We start from the raw sequence: 18,170 nt of genomic DNA, 5'->3' as shown, positions 1-18,170 counted from the left end.
GCACAAGAAACCAGCTGAGCTCAGAGTCAGCTCTGCACCAGGGCTCCTCGGGGCAGGCCCTGTCCCTGCCTGAACACAGCATTCATCCAGCCTCAAAGACCCTCAAAGCTGGTGAAATTCGAGTTAATCCTTTAGGCTCCCTCCATGGACACCCCCCAGTGAGGAGAGGAGCACCCAGGGAGGGTGAGGGTGTGAAGGATCATGGAAAGGGCTGCATGAGGTGACCTCCATGGCATTTCCACCAGGAGCCATGTGCTGGCCTTCCCCCTCCAGCTCTGAGTGCCAAATTCCCTTATAAATTCTATTACCCCCATTTAAGAAGTTTCCTTTGCTCCAAAGCTTCCAGCCCCAGCTATAAATGGCATTTAACGAGGAGCTGCTGGTGCCTGCTCTTATTTCACTTCCAAAAGGGCTCAAGGCTCCCTCCCTGCCTCCCCCCTCTCTCCTGGCCACCACGAGGAGGCTGAGGCATGCAAAAGTGACCCCAAGTCTCAGTAGCCAGCTGGGGGGTCAGGAAAAGTCAGGGAGCCTGAGGAGAGGCAGGGGGGTGATGCCAGTTCTAGTCAGTCCCTGGCATTTTAATACTGCCCTAAAAATTCCATTTTTCTTCTTCATCTGGGAGAAGCCCTTGAAGAACCCCTTTGTTTTTTACACAGCCCAGCTCCACACACACCCCAGCCCTGCCAAGCCCCTCCCAAGCCCACAGGAACAACGGGAGCCCTTGGGAAGCCAGCAGGGGAAAGGCTTTTGGGACACGGCCCCAAACCCAGCACACACCACGGCAGGACATCACACACTCCCCCTCCCAGCAGGCTGCCAGGCTCTCAGGGAGCTTTTTCATCTTTAAAAGGCATAAAAGAGAACAAAAGGCAGGAATCCGTGTGCAGCACACCCAGATCTAACGGGGCTAATGAGAACTGCAGCTCCTGGGCCTGCAGACGGGCTCAGCCCTGCTGGAACCCCTCTGGAAATTGTTATCCCTGGGCTTTGGGAGCAGCTGGATTCATGTGCAGCCTGTGGGGTGTGTGAGTGACCCACAGAGCAGCTCCAGAGGCAGTGGAAAGGAGCCAGGGGATGCCAGGGGATGGGTGCCCAGGATGGGCACCCTCCCCAGCACCCATCCCTGAGGGCAGAACCCCTGGCCAGGGGTGGGGGACACAGTGGGGACAATTCCCAGCACAGCAAGGACCTGGAGATGCTGGAGAGAGTCCAGAGGGGTCATGGAGCTTCTCCAGGGTCTGAGCCAGGCTGGGAGAGCTGGGGGTGCTCACCTGGACAGGAGAAGGCTCCAGGGAGAGCTCAGAGCCCCTGCCAGGGCCTAAAGGGGCTCCAGGAGAGCTGGAGAGGGACTGGGGACAAGGGATGGAGGGACAGGACACAGGGAATGGCTTCCACTGCCAGAGGGCAGGGATGGATGGGAGATTAGGAATCAGGAATTGTTCCCTGGCAGGGTGGGCAGGCCCTGGCACAGGGTGCCCAGAGCAGCTGTGGCTGCCCCTGGATCCCTGGCAGTGCCCAAGGCCAGGCTGGACACTGGGGCTGGGAGCAGCCTGGGACAGTGGGAACTGTCCCTGCCATGGCAGGGTGGAACAAGGTGAGTTTTAAGCTCCTTCCAACCCAAACCAGTTGATAAATACAAAACCTGCCCAGTCCAGTAGCTGCAGCATCTTTGGAGATCTGCAGCATTTCTGTGCTGAGTGGATTTCAATTAAAGCCATCACAAAGAGACAGGGCCTCTCTTCCCATCGAACTCACAGCAGCAGATCAGGAGGAACAGAAAAATTATTTTTAAACCCTCTACCTCAGATGGTGGAGAGCCCCATCCTCTTCCACTGAGGGGAAAAACAAATTAATTGATACAGGTCAAACCAGAGCAAGATGCTCAATTATTCCCCAGTAATTACCTCCATAAAAATTTAAACACACATAAAACCTACTCAGTAAGGTTTAGCCTCGAGATTTGCAACACAGGAAACTCATCTAGAGAGAGAAATTTAAGAGTCAGCTCCCAATAACATCCAGATGTCCAGACAGGTCTCATTTATACAAAAAAACATTCAGAGCACACATAAAAATGAGTTGCCAGCACACACACGTGCAAATTCCCAGCTTGTGTGTGAACTTGGGGAAACTAAAATCTCTTTATAATATTTTACAGCATCTTCCCTCCACACACAGAATATCCCTTACAAAAGCACTGGTGTGCAGCCTAAATAACACAAGATTCCCATTCAACACCCTGGGAGGATGAGAAATCTGATTTTTATTTCTCATTCTAAACACTGGGAATGGAAGAAAGCTGAGCAAACTCCTTTTGGAAAATACTTTCTCAAAGGAAAATGCGTGTGGAGTGAAAGCAAAAGTGCTGGTTAATTTGAGCTGAATACAGTAAATGGCCTCAGCCAGGAAAAATGAGGAGCTGAAGGAGTAATCAAACGTTTCCTTTCAGTGTTTGCTCAATTAGGTGGTTCAAAATGGTGCTTTAACTTGGTTAATTCTCCATGAGTCAGCACAAATGAGCTTTTAAATTTATATATAAAGCCAGGAAAATGGAGCAAACAGCTGATTTTCACACCTTGTGATAAAAAGTAATGAGAGGAGTACCCGGGTCCACTGAGCACGTGGAGCTGATTTTCCTCAGGTCGTTCAGCAGAAGTGGAGAACATCGGGCCGAGCTCTAAAAATCAGGATCAGGGGGATGTCTGGGAGCCCCTGGGGTGCTCAGTGCAGCCCTGGATGGGTGTCTGGACTGGGAGCTGCCTTCCCTCGGGTGGCACTGCCAGCGCTGCTCCCACCTCTGCCAAACCCCAGGGCTGCCCCCAGGCAGGCAGCGTGTCCATCCTGGGGTTCTGCTCTTCCCAGGGGATGGGCAGAGCTGGAACAGCCCAGACAAGTGGAAAAGTCATTCCAGGAGCCCCCAGCCACCTCTCCTCTCTCCCTTTTCACTGCTTCTCCAGGGAGCTGGTTCCCCTCAGCTCATCAGGAGCTTGATTTGACAGGAAAATGTGTTCAGAGCAAGGCTCAGGTGATGCTTGGGAGCACCTTTCCCCAGGGAATGCATCCCTCAGAACCTCCCAGACAGTCCAGCTGTGTCTGCTGACCCTGGGGCCAGAGATTTTGGCTTGGGATGAGGGGGGCTCAATCCAGAGAAGGGCAAAGCACTGATGCCCTCCCTGTTCTCCCAGGATCTCCAGCTCAGCACTCTGGCACAGGGAGGCCAAAATTCCCACCCAGGGGAGAAAATCTGGGTTCACTCTGCCAAAATGGGCTCCTGTCCTGGCCCAGGGGGGGCAGGGAGAGTGGCTCCGCTCCTGGGACTCCTTCAGGGAGTGCAGATTGAAGGGAATGAGAGGGAGGGGTCTGCACAGACAAACCGGGTCTGCTAAAGCCAGATGCTGAGAGGTGACAGAAGCAATGGAAGGAAGCAGGAATTCCAGAGGAATTCCATGGATTAACACAGACTGTTGCTCACCCAAGGCCTTGCTAATATACATATTCTAATTTCTCTAAAGGCTTTAATTCAGAGAAATGCCTGTGATGAGGAGAGGGGGAGGAGAGGAGAGGAGAGGAGAGGAGAGGAGAGGAGAGGAGGAGAGGAGAGGAGAGGAGAGGAGAGGAGAGGAGAGGAGAGGAGAGGAGAGGAGAGGAGAGGAGAGGAGAGGAGAGGAGAGGAGAGGAGAGGAGAGGAGAGGAGAGGAGAGGAGAGGAGAGGAGAGGAGAGGAGAGGAGAGGAGAGGAGGAGAGGAGAGGAGAGGAGAGGAGAGGAGAGGAGAGGAGAGGAGAGGAGAGGAGAGGAGAGGAGAGGAGAGGAGAGGAGAGGAGAGGAGAGGAGAGGAGAGGAGAGAGGGAGAGGAGAGGAGAGGAGAGGAGAGGAGAGGAGAGGAGAGGAGAGGAGGAGCTGCTTCCCCAGAAGGGATTCAAGCTCCAGCAGCTGATGGCCAGATCCTCTTTAAAAGTGCAGCACTGCCCTGAAATCCAGCAGAGCTCAGCTCTGAAGTTTGCTCTCCTGATTCCAAGAGCTCTGAGCACGAGCTGCAGGAAGCTCCTGGGGAAGTTGTGCCCGTTCCCCTGGAGCTGTTCCCTCTGACATAAATCCCCTCAAACCATCAGGGGCTTATCAAAGCAGTTCCAGGCTCAGCCCTGCAGCAGGACACTCCCACTCCTTGTCTGGTTGCACACCAAACCAGGGCAGAGGGAGGCTTCAAACAGGACAAGATGTTCTCAGCCTGTTCCTCCAAGAAAAATCCCTCAGCTCTCTGGCCACCCAAACCAGGGATGAATCTCCCAGACTGGGGAAAGGTTGTTCTGCTCCATCATCAATTTTCTGACTGGGTCACTGTCTGTAAAACATTTTTAGGGGTTCCCATGTCCCTGTAAGTGACAGCATTCCCAGTCAGGCCTGGTGTAACCTGCAGGTGGCATTTGGGACAGCGTGAAGGATGTCCCTGCTCACCCTGCAGATCCCAGAGCCAAAATCAGGGTCAAGTTTCCCTGCTTGGTTCAGTTGTGAAGTTCAGGAGTCCCCAGCGACAATGGAACATCTCCTCTGTGCCCACTGACAATGGGAAAAGTGATCCTAAAAATGACATTAAAATCCTCCAGCAGCCTCTGCTGCAGTCACCAGCTGGGACCAGCCCTGGGATTTACCATGACATTTGAAAAAAAAAAATGCAATGGCGGCTCTAAAAGCAGGAGAATTTAAAAGAAGGTGGCACAAAACCCATCAGGAATAGAAGGAAAACCAGAAGGGAACCAGCTGGGTCTTGGTTTTACCCCACTGGGGTAATTGGGTAACCCCAGAGACAGAAGGTGCTGCAGCACACAAGTGGAACACTCCAAGAGCTCCCAGCTGCAGCCTGGTGCCTGAACAGCTGCACTGGGATCCCAGTTATCCCAGGGGAATGAACCCAGCACAGCCCTGATGGGTGTCCCAGCTCAGGTGATGGATCCCACACTGGGAGTGCTGCTCTGGGCTGCAGGGTCCTGGGAAAGGCACATCCCAGGTGTCTCCTGCCTCTGGGGTGCAGCACAAACGGGCACCTGTACAACCAACCAGTGTCACTGAGCAGAAGCCCCTTTATTGTTTACATTACACTACAGTTACAGATTCTAAATTGTTCACCCCTTTATGCATCATCTCTTTGGTTCCCTGCCTTGTCCACGAGGCAGGCTGGCATCCCTCAGGACATCTCATGGGTCAGGGTCCATCCCCACGTGGTGCCTCCTGTATCTAGGGTCAGCATTCTTGGCAGACAGTTTCTCAGGCTCTTAGTTCTTATTTTGGTCTTGATGGGTTCCTAGGAGCTCTAACAGAAACTGCAGGTGGTTTGCTGAGTTTTCTCACAAAGGGTTTGGCTGGCAAACAGAGCGGCCAAAGTCACATCGCTGCACTTGGAAGCTCGGATTGTGCTGCCCGTGGCATTCCAGTTCCCCCTGGTGCATCCAGAATTCCTCATGGAGTGTTTTACCCACCCCCAGTGCCTCCCCAGGAGCTCAGGCCTCTGTTAAGACCACAGCTAAACCATCAAACTCCCGTGGTTTTCATGCTGTGGAGCAACTCCTGAAATCCTGATGGCAATGGGGAGGAGCAGCAGGGAGGGGGAATGTTTCCTGGGAGGCCCTCTGGGAAAAAAAGAGCAGCTCTCAGGAATTCATTTGCCATTTGGTGATTGAAGGTAAAAGAAAAAAAAAATTAAAATAAAAATCCTGTATGTTTTCTTGCAGTTGTATCATTTGTCCTACCCCTCCCAAAACGCTGCTTCCACAGCCCCCACTGCTCAGCTCCAGCCTTGGAAACTCCTGCTATTGGCTCAGTCACCCAGGCTTGGGTTTTGTATTTCAGGCAAAACAGGATTGGGAAAAGTGTTTTATCCTTAATCAAAACAGGATTATTAAGGATCAAATCAGAATCCCTCAAAGCTCATCCCCTTTCCAGATCACTTTGCATCCCATCAGCACTTCAAGAGATGCTCCCCCAGCACTGCACGGAGGCAGAGAACACTGGGACTTATTCCACAGAATCCCCAAGGTTGGAGAAACCCTCTAAGACCAAACCCTGCTGCCCCAGCACTGCCAAGGCCAGCACTGACCATGTCCCCACGTGCCACATCCACACATTTTTTAAATCCCCCCAGGGGTGGGGACTCCCCCACTGTCCTGGGCAGCTGTGCCAGGGCTGGAGGAGCCTTTCCCTGGCACCCAACCCAAACCTCTCCTGGTGCAGACTGAGGCCATTTCCTCTCACCCTCTCACTCATGCTGGGAGAGGAGACTGATCCCCACCTGGCTCGGGGATTCAGAGAGACACCCAGATGTTGCTTGGATGCACAGAGGACTTTGTTCCCTAAGGAAGGGGCTGGGATTGGGGTGGCTTCAAGGGGAGGGGACAGCCTGCCTGGCCCTGCCACGTGTGGGGCTCCAGCACATCCAGGACATCCCCCAGCCCCTGGCAGCCCCTCCCGGGGGGACAGAGGCGCTGTCAGCCCTGGGGCTGTGCAGCTCCTGCTGGGATTTCCCAGCGTGGCAGAGGCAGAGCTGGCCTCCAGATGGCTGTAACTGGGCCAGGGTGTTCACACAGCCAGGCCGGCAGCAAAAACCCTCCTGGAATTCAGGATCAAAGACAGGAAGGGGGTTCAGCAAGCACAGGAGCTCCCACTGACCCAGCAACTGCCTCCATGTGCGAGGACCCAAACCTGGCTCCCACCTGAATCCTCTGTCCTGAGCCCAGCTGCAGCTCCTGGGAGCATCCCCGGGCAGAGGGGGGATGGATTTGCTGCTCCCCACAAACCTCCTGCTCCCCTTCCCTCGTGTTCCCATCACCTCAGCACATGGAGCATGGGATCCAGGGATGGTTTGGGTTGGAAGAGATCTTAAAATTCATCCCATTTCATGGGCAGGGACACCTCTGTCCCAGGCTGCTCCAAGCCCAATGTCCAGCCTGGCCTTGGGCACTGCCAGGGATCCAGGGGCAGCCACAGCTGCTCTGGGCACCCTGTGCCAGGGCCTGCCCTCCCTCCCAGGGAACAATTCCTGCCCAATCTCCCACCCATCCCTGCCCTCTGGCAGTGGGAGCCATTCCCTGTGTCCTGTCCCTCCATCCCTTGTCCCCAGTCCCTCTCCAGCTCTCCTGGAGACCCTGTAGCTTCTGGGAAAACATTACCATGAACCACACCAGAGCATTGATTCCTGAGACTGCCCAGAGCACAAGAAAGGAAAATATTGATTGGAAGTGGCTGCAGATTTTCTGGAAGAACAGTTTTCTGACAGAAAATGACAATTTGATCATATCAAAACTTCCTGCTGGAAGGGGTCAAACTTAGCAAAAGCTCATTTAGTAAAACAGTCACAATCTGTCTGATTAGGTTAAACACACTTGTTCTTGTTTTGAAAACATGTTTATTTTCATTTTATCAAGACTGACGCCAGAAATAAACTCTAAAAACAAAATAAAAATATTTTTATCCCCACCTAAACAAGCCCTTCTCCTTGGAAAATTCTGGCTTCAGCTTTCCAAAGAGGGATTTTACAAAATACTTTTGATGTGGTGGAAACTCCAGGTTCTGCCCTGACTTTGAACCTGTGAGTACTTTTGGCCCAAGAAGGTTAATAGGATGAATAAATTACATAGACTATTTGGAATATTTGCAATAACTGTTTCAAATTTTAAACTGACATCAGTTGTAATCAGAGCTCTTAATGAGAATGGGGGAGGCTGAGGGGATCTTTGGTGTGCTCATGTGGAAATATTATTTTGTTTGTTAGTTTGGCTTTTTTTTTTTTCTTTTTTGGGTGGGGTTTTTTAGGTTATTGGCTACAAATCAAAGTCCTGGTCCAGGAGATTGGATAAAATCCCTCCCTTCCAGCAGACCCAGCTGGGATGCAGAGTGTGGCCTGTCCCCATGGATGGGTGGCAGTGACATCCCTGATTTTTCCAGGCTAGAACCCCCTATGGGAGCACTGGGGGCTCATTCTTCCCAATCTTGCCAAAACAGGGCAAAACCTGCAGTGTGAACAGCAACCAAAATTAGGCAAAAAATCTGAGCACCAAGGCCAGAGCAGTGTTTATGTTCTAACTCTTCCTGACTCCAAAGTATCCAGGAACCAAACCTTCCACGGATGCAGGCTGCAGATATTATTTCTCTGTTCTTTTCCCTGGTTTTCACTCCTTTTCTCCTCTCTCCTGTCATCACACACTTGATTTCATTCACCAGCGCCTTTGCCTTGTTCCCTCTGGCACTCCGAAGGCATTTCATTTCATTTCCATTTTTTCAGACATTAAAAGCATTTCTTTTGAATTCTGGTGCCTTCAGCACGTGAAATGAGCCTCAGCTGCACTGAAAAAACCCCAGCCTGATCTCGTTACACGCCTGTTCTTCAGCGGGAATTAAGAGAAAGGGGGAAGCAGCTGCCTCCCCAGTCCCCCCTGCATTAACCACGCTCCAAGTTCAAAAGCTGAATGCAGAGGACACAGCTCCAGGTGCAAACCCTGCTGCTGCTGGGATTCAGAGCTGGACAGGAGTGGTGGAGCCTGCTCTGGATTTTTAACAATGTGGTGTGCCTGACACAAAATCATGGAATCACAAAATATCCTGAGCTGGAAGGACCCACCAGGATCACCCAGCCCAGCCCCTGTCCCTGCACAGACCCCACCAACCCCACCCTGGGCATCCCTGGCAGCGCTGTCCAAAGGCTCCTGGAGCTGTGGCAGCCTCGGGGCCGTGCCCATTCCCTGGGGAGCCTGGGCAGTGCCAGCACCTCTGGGGGAAGAACCTTTCCCTGCTCTGCAGCCTGAGCCTGCCCTGGCCCAGCTCCAGCCATGCCCTGGGTGCTGTCCCTGTCCCAGAGCAGAGCTGGAGCTGCCCCTCGGGAGGAGCTGCAGCCCGGGGGAGCTCTGCCCTCAGGCTGCTCCAGCTGCTCCTTGTGTGACCCCTCCAGACCCTTCCCCATTTTCTTAATTCTCCATAGCTGTAGATCTTTCTTCTAAAGGTGGAGCCAGGGGCATCCAGAGCAGAGGGGACTCTGTGCACCCACAGGTGAAGGTGCTTCACTCGGCCAGGTGAAGCAGAGCCACCACCTCCTCTCCTCAGAACAGACCCCCATCCATGCAGATCCCTCTGGGACAAGGTAGGAAATTCCTGTCCTGGTTGGAGGCATCTTCCCACCTCAGGGATGTGGTTCCTAAGGCAGCTCAGCTCAAAGTGACGTTGAGACAGAACTAAGCCAAGCTGCTCCACTTCTCCTGCAGTGAGCCAGGAGCCAGCTTTAGATCTGGCTTTGGGTGACCTGACTGTACCTTCTCCTATTCCCTGGGAGGGTGGGCAGGCCCTGGCACAGGGTGCCCAGAGCAGCTGTGGCTGCCCCTGGATCCCTGGCAGTGCCCAAGGCCAGGTTGGACATTGGGGCTTGGAGCAGCCTGGGACAGTGGGAGGTGTCCCTGATAAGCTGGGATGAGTTGAGCTTCAAGGTCCCTTCACACCCAACCCATTCTCTGTTTCCCTGTTACAGGGGTGAACATCTTCCCATGATTTTCCCTCCTAGAGGGAATGGGATCCATGTCTGCAGCACTTTGCACAACACAGCCCCCTGTACCCAGGCAGCCTCAGCATCCCAGACCACCTTGCACAACAAACACATCCTGAACATGGCCTGGAGCAGTGTCAGGAGTGGGTCAGGCTGCAGAGCAGGGAAAGGTTCTTCCCCCAGAGGTGCTGGCACTGCCCAGGCTCCACAGGGAATGGCCACGGCCCCGAGGCTGCCACAGCTCCAGGAGCCTTTGGACAGCGCTGCCAGGGATGCCCAGGGTGGGGTTGGTGAGGTCTGTGCAGGGACAGGGGGTGGATTGATGATCCTGGTGGGACCCTCCAGCTCTGGATTTTCTGTGATTCTGTGCCCCACGAGCAGTTCATGCTGGGGGCAGTGGCAGCTGCCCCACACCGAGCCCACAGAGCCCTCCCGGCTTTGTTTCTCATGGCTGAGTGGGAATTCCACAGCAATGGGAGCAGGGCGTGAGTAGGACCTGGCTTAGCAGGCTCCAGGGAAGCAGACAGCTCCTGTGTTCTCCACACAACAAAACCCAGACAGCTTTTCCTGTGGGGATTGCTCAGCACAGGCGTCTCCCTCGTGTGTGCAGTCACACACAGAAACTGCACAGCCCCTCCGGCCCGGCTCACTCCAGCAGCTTCACAGGTTCTTTGGGATTTAGGGCCTATTTTAGCCTTTATTCTAAAGCAAAAAAGCACCCAACCAAAAGAAAACAATCCCCAAAATCATTAGTCTGAGAACTATCAGCGGTGATTAACAGAGAAAAACAACAAATGAGCTCCCAAAACACAGGAGCTGGGAACAGTCTAGGGGAGCTCTTTGAAAGGAAAGCTTTTCATCAGCTCAGCGTGGCACCAAGCCATCCAACCATCCATCCTTCCCCTCCTCTGCCACACCAAACACCCCAGTGCAAAGTTGGTTTTTATCACAAACCAACCAACCATCCAACCATCCAACCAACCATCCAACCATCCAACCATCCAACCAACCATCCAACCAACCATCCAACCATCCATCCAACCATCCAACCATCCATCCAACCATCCAACCATCCATCCAACCATCCAACCAACCATCCAACCATCCAACCAACCACCCAACCAACCATCCAACCAACCATCCAACCAACCATCCAACCACCCATCCAACCATCCAACCAACCACCCAACCAACCATCCAACCAACCATCCAACCAACCATCCAACCAACCATCCAACCAACCATCCAACCAACCATCCAACCATCCAACCAACCATCTAACCATCAATCCAACCATCCAACCAACCATCTAACCATCCAACCAACCAACCAACCATCCAACCATCCAACCATCCAACCATCCAACCAACCATCCATCCAACCAACCATCCAACCAACCACCCAACCATCCAACCAACCATCCAACCATCCAACCAACCATCCAACCAACCATCCAACCATCCAACCAACCATCCAACCATCCAACCAACCATCCAACCAACCATCCAACCATCCAACCAACCATCCAACCAACCATCCAACCATCCAACCAACCATCCAACCATCCAACCATCCAACCAACCATCCAACCATCCAACCAACCATCCAACCATCCAACCAACCAACCACCCAACCATCCAACCAACCAACCGACCATCCAACTGACCATCCAGTTATCCAACCAACCATCCAACCATCCAACCAATCACCCAACCAACCATCCAACCATCTAACCAACCAACCAATTCCACCACTAGGAATAAACCAGGATAATCTACTAAACAGGATAATCTGCTCAAACAGGCTGGGCGGAGAGCAGCTGATACTGCCCAGGCCTGGGGGTCAGCCCCACATGCCCCCGATGCCCATCCCATCACCAGGCTGGGGGTTCACCAGCACCTCCCCCAGCCCCTGGCATCCCTGCCAATGGGTCAGGATCAGTTGCTCTCCCCCAGCCAGGTACACCTGGAGAGACATGAATTGCCTTGTCCAAGGGTCATGGAAAAAGCCACTGGAAGCCTGGGAGAAAGAGCCCACTTGGTCCTTTCCATGTGTTTTTCCCAGTGGATCACGGTGCCACGTCACTCATGTCCCCCAGGAGGGATTTGGGACAGGAGCCCTGCTCTGAAAAACACTTAAACCTCTGCTCAGAGCTGAGCTTGGGCTCCAGGGTTTAACAGGGAGGTTCTCAGGTTCTTGTCCAAGAGCCACAGCTTCCAGAATGACCAGGAGATGGAGGACAGTGCGAGCCTGTGAGCTCTCAGCTCCCAGCTTCTGCTTGTTCTGACACCCCTGCTCTCCCTGGGTGAACCCCCTGAGCCTGGGGAGCCGGCCAAGCCCACAAATCCCCACGGATCCTGCACCCATCTCCCAGCTCCTGCTGCCTTTCCCAAGGCCATGCTGCATGCCCTGCATCCCTGTGTCCCCAAAGGCCACCGCCACCCCAAGCAGCTCTCAGCCACAAACCCCTATCTGTGTCCAGAGGGACACAAAGGGTGCTGGGCTCAAGGGCAAAGCCACATTTCCCTGGAGAAAGTTCCTTCAAGCAGGCTGCTGCTGTCTCCGGATGGGAAGGGGCCCAAAAGGAAGGCACAGGTTCCTGTTATTGAGGAGCCTAAAGACAGCACACGGCTTCCCCCGGCTCCACCAGCGCCCGCCTCGGCTGGGGAGTGATTCATCTCCATCTCCCGAGGATTTTTCTGGTAACTGCTGCAGATCCACCTTGGGATGACGGAGCAGAACTAGCAGCAAACCAATCTCGGTGCTTCTATTTTTCCCCCCCCCCCCCCCACTGAAAAAGCCATAATTTCAGGACTGAGGTATCAGAATCACAGCTAAGGACGAGTTGGCTCCTTACGCAGAGATTTATTTTTTTTTTTGGAAACCTGTTTTCAGCTGACAGCGTTAAAGCTGCCACCCATAGATTTATTGGGGGAATTTATGAGCCAGCAAGGAAAGCCACCAAAAAAGGAGGAAGCAGAATCCATTCCAAATCTGGAGACAAGGAACATGTTTCAGTGGGATTGAGAGGTGTTAAAGTCAGTAAGCCAGAGAGAAAGCAGCACGCAATAAATACAGATACCCTCTAATCCCTAAATACTCTGTCTGGAGGACATGGAGAACTGTGCTGCAAACTGAAAGCAATAACTCCTAAAGGGCAGCCAGACCTGCTTCCCAGACTGATAAGGAATAAGGATGAAAGCAAGGAAGCAGCAGGACAAGTTAAACAAACACAAACACGTGGCGTGGTATTTAGAAGGGGGAAAAATAAGAATGGTTTTCCTTGACTGGGACTTTATTTCCAGTTGGCCCAAATGAGGGAGGCTGCTCTGGCAGACCCTTGGGATTGCTGGATCCCACCACCACGCTCCAGTGTCCAACATCCCCACACCTGGAAAGGTTCCCTATCCTAAAAATGCCCACATCAGCATTTGTGGTGCTTTTCTGTGCCCACCCCCCAGCAGGAATGATGGACACAGGGAACATCTCATGGCACATGTGAAGGGAAGGCCAGGGGTTGTCACCACCTCTGCCCCTGCAGTGGTGACAAGGGGCACACTCAGCCCTGTCCTCCCAAAGCCACCTGAGGGGCAAAGCTCTGCCTCCAACAAACCTCAGCAGGGCCACATCCATGGCAAAGAGAAAAGAGAGGAATAATGGGATCACAGACTGCTTTGGGGTGGGGGGGACATTAAAGCTTATCTCATTCACCCCTGCCATGGGCTGGAACAGCTTCCACCATCCCAGGTTGCTCACAACTCCATCAATTCAGCCTTGAGCACTTTCAAAGATGGCCAGGAACAAGGCTCCAAAATTGTTTTTAAGTTCAAGAGCACATTTGCAGTTCATCAGATTTTTATATGTGTGTCTGCATATATATGTGTATAAAATATATAAATATATATATATATATCACAGACACACTATTTTTTTACATTTTTTTATTCAGCTCCTGGGCAAACCAGGCAGTTCATAATTTTTATTTCTCTCCCCAGCACATGCAGGAAGCTCAGCAAGAGCCGAGCTGCACACAGGCAGCGCTTCGTCTGCAAAGGCCTCCCCCTCCCTTAAATCCCTTTAAAAATCCCTAAAGGGAATCATTTACTAAAGAAAACAGAAATTTGAGGTCACAGCACGATTGTCAGAAAGGCAGTGCAGGGCCAGGGCAGATCCTGCTGGGGACATGCAGGGGCTGAGCCCCAGCTCACGTTTATCAGGGACAGCAGGGCAGCCTGGCTTGGATAATCCAAACCATTTTCCAGGTCCATGAGAACATAGCACTGATGGGGAAAAGCTGGCAGGAGGCAGAGCCGGGGCCAAGTGAGAAATAAGAACCAGAACACCTGGCTGCAGAAATGCTCTAAAACATCCCCAAATAATTAGCTCCTCAGCATTATCCCTTTCAGCAGGAATGACTGGAAATGAATTGGTATTTAACCAGCGACTTGGAGGCTTTAACACTGCAATATTTTCAAGCTGGGAAGAGGGAAGGGGGGGTTTTGCTCTAAGTTTTCTCCAAGTTCTCAGGGGCTGGGTTAACAGAGCAGTAAAAATAAAATAAATTTAAAAAAATAAATTTAAAAAAAAAAGGGTTGAACTTGGAACATCCAAGCAAGAGAATTGATGGGAACTTCTTTAAGGCTCAGCTCAGTTTGTGTTCCAGCAATGGGCAGTGCAGGGGGGCTCCTGCTGCTGGCAGGGCCCTGTGGTGACAAACACCCCACGAGGTCACAGCAGGAGATGGGACAGGGGGGCAGTGCCAAGCAAGGGGCTGTGGCAGAGCCTGTGCCAGGCTCGCTCAGCCCTGGGGGGCTGAGGCACCAAACCCCACACCCCAAGGGACTGAGACAGTGAGGGCCAGCACAGACAAGCAGAGCACAGCCCTCCCTGCCATGCTGGTCCTCTGGGGTTTGCACCTGGCAGCTCAAATTCATTTTGGAAATGCTTCCAGCACTTCTCTAACCCAGCCAGTCCTTCAGCCACTCGCCCTTCACGGTATCTGCCTTTATCAGAAGGAAACCTCCCACAGCTACTCTGCAAAATTGTTCTTTAACTGAGCCCCAGGTTTTCCTCTTTCCTAGGAAACAACCTGTGGAAGGGTCCTCCAACATCCACCATCAAATCCTCCAATAAACACCTCCAATATCCATCCACAGCATCCTCATCTTCCCCTGGACAGTGCTGATGGAACAGGAGCACTCCACCTGCTGTGCTGACCTTAAACCCCAAACAAAGGCAGAGGGAAGACCAGGGGGCCACTAATAGGGAGGAATTAGTTTCTTTAGCAGCTCCAGCTCCATCAGGCATGAAAGTTTAGGATGCTCTCGGGGGAGGGAAGATTCTTGTCTCAAGGCAAACTGGCCTACTCACTCTATTTATAGAGGAGAGGCAGCATTTGAGCCCTGCTGCAGCTCAGCAGAGCCCACTGAGATGCTCTGCTCGTTATGCAAGTGCTCCAGAGCCACCTTTGTCACCTGGCCCAGCCCCACAAGGAGCTGCAAGGGCCACCAGATGTCCCATGCAGGGCAGGAGCCCCCATCCAGCACATCCCTGGGGACAGCAGTGGAGAAACTCAAGCCTAGGACATTCCTCTCCTCTGATGACACAAACTGGGCCTGGAAAAGCAAAACACAGCATCCAGCTTTCCCTAAACCCCTCAGCTGGGAAGGACGAGGAGCTGCAAGGAGAAAATGCAGAAAATGGGGTTGTTTGGAGGCTCCTGTGTTGATGGGAATGGCAACACGTTCTGCTCTCTGGTGGCAGTGCCAGGCCTGGGGACAGTCCAGGTGTCCCCTCATCCACAGTGGGCCAACATCCAGGGAGCAGAGCAGGGGCTGCTGCTGCAAGCAGGACTTTGGCCCTCAAGGTGCTGTCCCTGCTTTTGGGACCAAAACAGCCACTTTGGGACCAAAAGAGCCTCTTTGGCCACCTACAATATCCACAGGAGGCAGATGTCAGGCGCTGACCGTGATGCAGGCAAATTAATGAATATTCCATTTCTTCTACTTATCCTTCCCCAGAAAATTTAGCCTCCTAAAGAATGCTTTGCCTGCCTCCTATCTCAGCTGGTCATAACAACAAAGGAGCCAGCAAATGGGAATTTAATCCCCATCTTTTAGGATAAGGTCATGGGATGTTTCAGGAGTTCAGAGCTCTCTTTGTGCACCGACAGCAAGAGCAAGAAAGGCACATTGAACAGCAAAGTCTTATAAATCTCATGCTCATGGGAGCCCTCAAAACTGAAAATCTGTGGTTCTATAACCAAAGCTCAAATCCAGTACATCCAGAAACACGGAGCCTTTCCTCACATCCCTCAGCCCAACCCTTGGGAGCTTCCCACAGAGATGGGATCAAACAGGAGGAGCAAAATGGGAATGGTTTTCGTTCCCACAGCATCTGCCACCTTGCCCAGCACACGGGATTCAAGTAAAGCCACCAAAGAAAAATATTTAAATCTCCCCAGATAAATTCCCAACCAGAGCTGACTCCAACAGAGCCAGGGACACTTAACCACGGAGCAGAACTTGCTAAACACAACGGGCTGTGCTGGGTTTTAGGGATAATTCACCAAGACACGGGGATTTCCTGGGCATCTCATCACCCCCTCAGCCTGCCTTGTTATTTATTCATCATCCTCAATATTAACCTTTGAGAAACTGCTGAAAACTCCAAATTTGGATGTCACAGGAGTTCGCCATCTTTGAACCAGAGGAGACAATCAAGGCACACGGCTCAGGGGTTCCTCAGCACAAACAAAGCAGGATTTGGAGTTTCACCCAGGGAAGATTCAGCCCTTTCCAGCACAGCTCAGGGACACATGGGAGCTGACCTCCCAGACATGGCCCTGGCTGAATTTGTCCCACAACACCCTGGAGCACCCAGTGAGGTGGGATTGTGAGAGGGCAGCTCTGCCTGCTGGGGCTGAGCACCACTTCCCTTTGCAGTGCTACACCTGAATATCCAAAAACTCCATCGGCCCTTTGCCTGCTCCTGCCACCTCTGCTGGGGGCAGGAGAATCTCAGGCAGAACAGAACGTCCCTGCTGTGGTCCCTGAGCAGAATTCTCACCAGTGACACCCAGATTATCATCCTTGTGCAGAATGGTCCCCACCACTGACACCCAGATTAGCATCCCTGGGCAGAATGGTGCCCACCAGTGACAGCCACACCTTGGCCCTGCAGGCTGTCACACCAGTGCAGTCTCAGGGCTCCCACCCTGCCACCCTGGGCTCCCTCCCACTTCTGCATCCCCACACTCAAACCCTCCAGCCTGTGTCCATCCATCCATCCATCCATCCATCCATCCATCCATCCATCCATCCATCCATCCATCCATCCATCCATCCATCCATCCATCATCCATCCGTCCCTCCAGCCCCTCTCTGTGCCTCGGGCAGCTCCCCCAGCCCCCCCCAGCTGAACAGAGATCCTCCCACACATCCTCAGCCTGATCAAAGTGGGAATTGTGCTCTGCTGCTCACCACGGGCACACAGAGACAGGAACATCCCAGGCTCCTCGGGGGAACCCTTGGCCTCAGCCAGGCTGGGGCAGCAGGAACAGAGGAGCTGCAGCAAAGGGATCAAACAGATAATTCTGGGCACAGAGGGGCTGACCTGGGTTGAAATGGAGCCAGCAATTAACACCATTTCTCTTAAACTCATCTCCCAGTGCTAGAGGCAGGGAGAGCAGCTCCAGTCCTCGCTGGAGCCAAGAAATGGTGGAAGCCACCTCAGGCTGGGATTGGGGGCTGCCCCAGAGGCAACAGTGGTCTGGGGTTTGCCAGGCTGCCTCAGCCCCAGAGCACATCCTCTGAGTAAACCTGTAGTAAACCATCCCCAATGCACATCCTTATGGGAAACCTGTAGTAAACCATCCCCACACTGCACAGCCTCAGAGTAAACCTGCATTCAGGGTGGGGGATGCAGTGGGTTCTATGAGAAACCTGGGAGCTGTCCACATACAAAAAGGGGATTCCACTGCAGGAGCCTGGCTGGAACTGGGATGGGTTTGCCACGGCCTTGGGGTGGGAGATTCAAAGAAAACAAAAGCAAAGCACCAGCTCAGGGTGTGGGAAGGGCACAGATGGCTGAGGCTGACACTTCAGAGAGGAACATGGGATCTTAGCAAGTTCTTGAAACAGAACTTTTAACAAAAACTGGGTGAGAGCAAAACATTTCTGGAGACAAATGCTCCTAATGGCAATGACAGAGGCAGGGAAAGCCCTGATGTACCAGGAGAGGCTGAAAAGAAAATGAGGATCCTGTAAACACACCCAGAGTCCCAGGCCAGATTTGAATATTTGACAGTTCATTGCCTCAGGCTCCATCACAGCAATGGCATCAGTCCTCAAATGGGGGTGACACCAAGTGACAACCTGGCAATGTTGAGGGGGAAAGGAAAGGAAAGGAAAGGAAAGGAAAGGAAAGGAAAGGAAAGGAAAGGAAAGGAAAAGGAAAGGAAAGGAAAGGAAAGGAAAGGAAAGGAAAGGAAAGGAAAGGAAAGGAAAGGAAAGGAAAGGAAAGGAAAGGAAAGGAAAGGAAAGGAAAGGAAAGGAAAGGAAAGGAAAGGAAAGGAAAGGAAAGGAAAAGGAAAGGAAAGGAAAGGAAAGGAAAGGAAAGGAAAGGAAAGGAAAGGAAAGGAAAGGAAAGGAA

At 52.5% G+C, this 18,170-nt stretch overlaps 1 protein-coding gene across 2 annotated transcripts in view; it reads right to left on the bottom strand.

Annotated features, from left to right (window-relative positions):
- Positions 1–18,170, bottom strand: part of CACNA1B (calcium voltage-gated channel subunit alpha1 B) — a 296,467-nt gene that overhangs the window by 214,386 nt on the left and 63,911 nt on the right. The gene's annotated exons all lie outside the window — the stretch shown is intronic.

The sequence above is a fragment of the Prinia subflava genome, chromosome 12 (genome assembly GCF_021018805.1).
Source record: "Prinia subflava isolate CZ2003 ecotype Zambia chromosome 12, Cam_Psub_1.2, whole genome shotgun sequence".
NCBI classification, from domain to species: Eukaryota; Metazoa; Chordata; class Aves; order Passeriformes; family Cisticolidae; genus Prinia; species Prinia subflava.
The sequence above is the reverse complement of the archived record's forward strand: the minus strand, read 5'-3'. Positions and strand labels throughout refer to the sequence as shown.